The following is a 7,465-nucleotide window of genomic DNA, read 5'->3' as shown; positions in this document are numbered from 1 at the left end:
ACACTAGTGTCATCAATTCGCACCAGCGTTACTTGAAAAGTTAAGTTTTCCCTCAGCTCAACCGACTCAGGTTCTAACACATGAGCTGCATCCGACGTGTACTTACAGATTTGTGACACGTGGAATACGTCATGTAAGTTAGACAAATGTGGTGGCAAGGCTAATTGATATGCCACTGGCCCGAATCGTCTCAAAATCTGAAACGGTCCTATGAATCTCGGATTTAACTTCTTCGTCTTAATCGCTTTTCCAGTCCAAGTTGTTGGAGTAACCTTCAGAAATACATGCTCACCCACTTTAAACTCCAACAGTTTCCTTCTCTGATTTGTGATGAGCATATATTTTATACGCTTTTTGGTGACATTTTCATGTAGCTTTTAGTTTATTTTAGTTGCCTTTTATTATATTTTTATTAGTTTTTATGCAAAAGTCACATTTCTGGACTTTACTATGAGTTTGTGTATTTTTCTGTAATTTCAGGTATTTTCTGGCTGAAATTGAGGGACCTGAGCAAAAATCTGATTCAGAGGCTGAAAAAGGACTACAGATGCTGTTGGATTCTGACCTCCCTGCACTCGAAGTAGATTTTCTAGAGCTACAGAAGCTCAATTAGCACGCTCTCAATTGCATTGGAAAGTAGACATCCTGGGCTTTCCAGCAATATATAATAGTCCATACTTGGCTCGAGTTTTGATAACGCAAATTGGCGTTTAAATGCCAATTTTCTACCCTTTTCTGGCGTTAAACGCCAGAACTGGCATAAAAGCTGGAGTTAAATGCCCAAACTGGCACCAAAGCTGGCGTTTAACTCCAAGAAAAGTCTCTACATGTGAAAGCTTCAATTCTCAGCCCAAGCACACACCAAGTGGGCCCCGGAAGTAGATTTCTGCACTATTTATCTTAGCTTACTCATTTTCTGTAAACCTAGGTTACTCGTTCATTATAAGAACCACTTTTCGTGATTCATTTTGTACCTCATGACATTTTTTACATCTGAATTTTGTACCTTCTGCGGCATGAGTTTCTAAACTCCATGGTTGGGGTGAGGAGCTCTGCTGTGTCTCGATGGATTAATGTAATTACTACTGTTTTCTATTCAAACACGCTTGTTGCTATTCTAAGATATTCACTCGCACTTCAACATGATGAATATGATGATCCGTGACACTCATCACCATTCTCAACCTATGAACGCATGCCTGACAACCACTCCGTTCTATCTTAGATTGAGTGTGTATCTCTTTGGTTCCTGGTTCACGAGTTTGATTGCCTCTCGTGACAATAGAGCATTCAATTCTGTGAGATCAGAGTCTTCGTGGTATAAGCTAGAACCAATTGGCAGCATTCTTGAGATCCGAAAAGTCTAAACCTTGTCTGTGGTATTCCGAGTAGGATCTGGGATGGGATGACTGTGACGAGCTTCAAACTCACGAGTGTTGGACGTAGTGACAGACACAAAAGGATCAATGGATCCTATTCCAATATGAGTGAGAATCAACAGATGATTAGCCCTGTGGTGATAGCGCAGATGGACCATTTTCACTGAGAGGACGGACGGTAGCCATTGACAACGGCGATCCACCAATATACAGCTTGCCATGGAAGGAGCCTTGCGTGCATGAAGAAGAAGACAGTAGGAAAGCAGAGATTCAGAAGACAGAGCATCTCCAAAACCTCAACCTGTTCTCCATTACTGCATAACAAGTATTATTTAATCCATGTTCTTTTATTCATTTCAATTAAAACTGAGAATTATTATTGATATCCTGACTAAGAGTGACAAGATAACCATAGCTTGCTTCAAGCCGACAATCTCCGTGGGATCGACCCTTACTCACGTAAGGTATTACTTGGACGACCCAGTGCACTTGCTGGTTAGTTGTGCGGAATTGCAAAAGTGTGATTGTGATTTCGTGCACCAAGTTTTTGGCACCGTTGCCGGGGATTGTTCGAGTTTGGACAACTGACGGTTTATTTTGTTGCTCAGATTAGGAAAAATTTTTCTTTTTGGTTAAAATTTTAAAATCCTTATTTTATTTTTCTAAATTATTTTCGAAAATTTTCAAAACCAATAACTTCATAATTTAGTCTTCTGTTTTAGTTGCATGATTTTATTTTTCTTTCATTTTTTGAATTATCAGTGCTCAAAATATAAAAAATTTTAAGTTTGGTGTCCTTTGTGTTTCTTTTTTCTTAAAAATTTTTCAAAAGTTGCTCTTAGTGTTCATTTTGATATTCAAAGCTTCCTTGTTTGTTTTCTTTGTTTTGATCTAAAAATTTTAAGTTTGGTGTCGTTTTTACTATTTTTCTCTTTCTTCATTAAATTCAAAAATATCTTTTCTCTTTATTTTAATTGATTTTTGAATTATGCCTTTAAAAATTCATATTTTTATTTTAAAACTTCTTATTTTATCTTATCTTAGTTTTGAAATTTCAAAATTCAAATCTTTTTCAAAAATCATATCCAAGGTTTTTCAAATTTTCTTAATTAATCAATTATTTTAGTTTCCGAAACTTTTATTTTATTTTCCATTTATTTTATTTTATTTTATTCAGTTGCTTTTAATTAAATAAAATAAAAATAAAAATATAATTTATTTGCAATTCATATCAATTCTCTTTTCTCCATCATGGACATAAGTGGAAATGAACAGTCCAGAAGGACTCTGGGGTCATATGCTAACCCTATTACCGCTGCATACGGGAGTAGTATCTGTATACCTCCCATCAAAGCAAGCAGTTTTGAGCTAAATCCTCAGCTAATTGTCATGGTGTAGCAAAATTGCCAGTATTCCGGTCTTCCACAGGAAGAACCTACTGAATTTCTGGCACAGTTCTTGTAAATTGCTGACACAGTACGTGATAAGGAAATAGATCAGGATGTCTACAGATTATTACTGTTTCCATTTGCTATAAAAGATCAAGCTAAGAGGTGGTTAAATAACCAACCCACAGCAAGCATAAGAACATGAAAACAGTTATCAGACAAATTCTTGAATCAATATTTCCCTCCAAAAAGGATGACACAGCTAAGGCTGGACATCCAAGGCTTTAAACAAGAGGATGATGAGTCCCTTTATAATGCCTGGGAGAGGTACAGAGGAATGCTAAGGAAATGCCCCTCTGAAATCTTTTCAGAGCGGGTGCAGTTAGACATCTTCTACTACGGGCTTACAGAAAAATCTCAAATATCTCTAGATCACTCAACTAGTGGATCTATACACATGAGAAAGACAATTGAAGAGGCTCCAGAGCTCATTGATACAGTTGCTAGAAATCAGCATCTGTACTTAAGCAGTGAGTCCTCCCCGAAAGAAGAGGTTAAAGCAGTATCCACTGAACTTAGTCCTCAAGAACAAGTTGCTGAACTCAATCAGCAACTGCTTATTATAACAAAATAGTTCACAAAATTCAAGGAGATGCTCCAAGACACTAAAATTGCTAAACAAAATATGGAAGCACAATTGAATCAAACAAGACAGCAGCTATCTAAACAGATAACAGAAGAATGCCAAGCTGTTCAATTAAGGAGTGGGAAGACATTAAATGTCTCAACCCAAAACAGCAGAAAGCCAAGAAAGGAACAACTGACAGAGGAAGACCAACCCACTGCCCAAAATCCCTCTGAGGACAATAAGAGCCCAGAGAGGAATGATTCTGATGTTCAAACGCCAGAAAAGGGAACGAAAGTGGCGTTAAACGCCCAATCCATGTCTAGTTCTGGCGTTCAAATGCCAGAAAAGGGCGGGAATCTGGCGTTAAACACTCATCCATCCCCCTATCCTGGCGTTCAAATGCCAATGAGGGATCAGACACCTGCAAGTGCTGATAATAACTCCCTCAAGAAGGCTTCTCAACCTGCCTCTATAGGAAATAAACCTGCAGCAACTAAGGTTGAAGAATATAAAGCCAAGATGCCTTATCCTCAAAAACTCTGCCAAGCGGAACAGGATAAACAATTTGCCCACTTTGCAGACTATCTCAGAACTCTTGAAATAAAGATTCCGTTTGTAGAGACACTTGAGCAAATACCCTCTTATGCTAAGTTCATGAAAGAGATCTTAAGTCATAAGAAGGATTGGAGAGAAACTAAAAAAAAATTTCTCACAGAAGAATGCAGTGCAGTCATTCTAACAAGCTTACCAGAGAAGCTTAAGGATCCTAGAAGCTTTATGATACCATGCTAATTAGAGGGTACTTGTGCCAAGACAGCTCTATGTGACCTTGGGGCAAGTATCAACCTAATCCCTGCATCCACTATCAGAAAGCTTGGCTTGACTGAAGAGGTCAAACCAATCCGGATATGTCTTCAACTTGATGATGGCTCTATTAAATATCCATCAGGCATAATTGAGGACATGATTGTCAAGGTTGGGCCATTTGCCTTTCCCACTGACTTTGTAGTGCTGGAAATGGAGGAGCACAAGAGTGCAACTCTCATTCTAGGAAGACCCTTCCTAGCAACTAGACGAACTCTCATTGATGTCCAAAAAGGGAAATGACCTTGAGAGTCAATGAGGATGAGTTCAAGTTAAATGCTGTCAAAGCTATGCAGCATCCAGACACATCAAATGATTGCATGAGCATTGATATTATTGACTCCTTGGTGGAAGAGATCAATATAACTGAGAGTCTTGAATCAGAGCTAGAGGACATCTTTAAAGATGTTCAGCCTGATCTGGAGGAACCAGAGAAAACAGAAAAGCCTCTGAAAACTCTTCAGGAAGAGGATAAGCCTCCTAAACCCGAGCTCAAACCATTGCCACCATCCCTTAAATATACGTTTCTGGGAGAGGATGGCACTTTTCCTATACTCATAAGCTCTGTCTTAGAGCCACAGGAAGAGAAAGCACTACTTCAGGTGCTAAGGACACACAAGACAGCTCTTGGGTGGTCCATAAGTGACCTTAAGGGAATTAGCCCAGCCAGATGCATGCACAAGATCCTATTAGAGGATGATGCTAAGCCAGTGGTCCAACCACAAAGGCGGCTGAATCCAGCCATGAAGGAAGTGGTACAGAAAGAGGTCACTAAATTACTAGAGGCTGGGATTATTTACCCTATTTTTGATAGACCCTGGGTAAACCCTATCCAAGTTGTACCCAAAAAGGGAGGCATGACAGTGGTTCACAATGAAAAGAATGAACTGGTTCCTACAAGAATAGTTACAGGGTGGCGTATGTGTATTGACTACAGAAGGCTCAATACAGCCACCAGAAAGGATAATTTTCCTTTACCATTCATAGACCAGATGCTAGAAAGACTAGCAGGTCATGATTATTACTACTTTTTGGATGGCTATTCAGGTTATAACCAAATTACAGTAGATCCTCAGGATCAAGAGAAAACAGCATTCACATGTCCCTCTGGAGTATTTGCCTACAGAAGGATGCCTTTTGGTCTGTGCAATGCACCTGCAACCTTTCAGAGATGCATGCTCTCTATTTTCTCTGATATGGTGGAAAATTTTCTGGAAGTCTTCATGGATGACTTCTCAGTATTTGGAGACTCATTCAGCTCCTGTCTTGATCATCTAGCACTTGTTCTGAAAAGATGCCAAGAGACTAACCTGGTTTTAAACTGGGAAAAATGTCACTTTATGGTGACTGAAGGAATTGTCCTTGGGCATAAAATTTTAAACAAAGGAATAGAAGTGGATTGATAAACCACTATTTCATGGTTTATCTTGTGCTCATTTAAGTGGTTTTTATCAACTCTTTACCCACTTATTCATACTATTTGCATGGTTTTACATTTTCCTTCCTAATTATGTGCTTTGATTGAAAACATGCTTCTTTGGACTTATAATTTCTAATATTAATCCTCTCTTATCACCATTAGATGTCTTGATATGTGTGTTAAGTGATTTCAGAGATTACAGGGCAGGAATGGCTCAGAGGATGGAAAGGAAGCATGCAAAAGTGGAAGGAATACAAGAAGCTGGAGAAATTGCTAAGCTGTCCAGCCTGACCTCTTCGCACTCAAACGACTATAACTTTAGCTACAGAGGTCCAAACGACGCGGTTCTAGTTGCGTTGGAAAGCTAACGTCCGGAGCTTTGATTTGATATATAATATGCTATAGTTTCTCTGACGCTAGGTGACGCGACCTCGTGCTCCATGCGGCCGCGTCGTAGTGACGAAAATCAGCGTGTTTGAATTCTTCTCCAGCAATTTCTGGGCTCTTTCTGACCTAGTTTGTGGCCCAGAAAACACAGATTAGAGGCTATAAAGTGGGGGAATGCATCCATTCATTATCAGGCTTTCTTATTCATAATTTTAGGAGTAGATGTAGTTTTTAGAGAGAGAGGTTCTCTCCTCTCTCTTAGGATTAGGATTTAGGACTTCTCTTAGTTTTAGGAGTGACTCTCAATCCCAGGTTCAATGTTCTTTTTATTTCTTTTCTCACTTTTGTTTATGGCTCTTTACGATTGATTTTCTATTTTAATATATTTTGAGGTATATCAGACTTATGATTGCTCTCTTTAATTTATGTTACTGTTGCTTCCCATCTGAAGGCATTTTTATTCCGGTAAATTTACTTTTTTCCTTTTGGTCTTGGTTAAGAAAGCAGTAACTCAGGAGTTACCTTATCTCAACATAATTGATAACTGTTATCTTTGCTAATTGAACTGAACTTCAAATAATCCCAACCTTTTCTTAGGAAATAAATAGGATTCGAAGATCAAACTAATTAGTCCCTTGACTTTCCTTTGCTTTAGTAAAGGTCAACTAAGTGGAATTAAGATTCAACTTTCATTATTATTGATAAGAATAACTAAGTCTGGACTTCTAATTTCTTATACCTTGCCAAGAGATTTTATTATTGTTACTTTATTTTACTTGTCATTTAAATATACCTGTGCCCATTGCCCAAACTCAACATTCCCCAGAAAACTCATAACCAATAATAAATACACCTCCCTGCAATTCCTTGAGAAGACGACCCGAGGTTTAAATACTCGGTTATCAATTTTAAAGGGGTTTGTTACTCGTGACAACCAAAACGTTTGTACGAAGGGATTTCTGTCAGTTTAGAGACTATATCTACAACGTGACTGTTTTTATGAAATTCTTTACTGGCAAAAATCCCTAACGTCATGGATCAAGCTAAGGTAGAGGTAATTGAAAAATTACCACCTCCCACCAGTGTTAAGGCAATCAGAAGCTTTCTGGGACATGCAGGATTTTACAGGAGGTTTATAAAGAATTTTTCAAAAATTGCAAAACCTCTGAGTAATCTGCTAGCTGCTGATACACCATTTGTCTTTGACGCAGAGTGTTTGCAGGCCTTTGAAGCTCTGAAGGCTAAGTTGGTTACAGCACCTGTCATTTCTGCACCAGACTGGACATTACCATTCGAATTAATGTGTGATGCCAGTGACCATGCTATTGGTGCAGTATTGGGACAAAGGCATAACAAGCTTCTGCATGTCATATACTATGCCAGCCGTGTTCTAAATGAC

The sequence above is a fragment of the Arachis ipaensis genome, chromosome B7, assembly GCF_059453495.1.
Source record: "Arachis ipaensis isolate K30076 ecotype BB chromosome B7, ASM5945349v1, whole genome shotgun sequence".
Classification (NCBI taxonomy): domain Eukaryota; kingdom Viridiplantae; phylum Streptophyta; class Magnoliopsida; order Fabales; family Fabaceae; genus Arachis; species Arachis ipaensis.
This window is presented reverse-complemented; position numbering follows the sequence as displayed.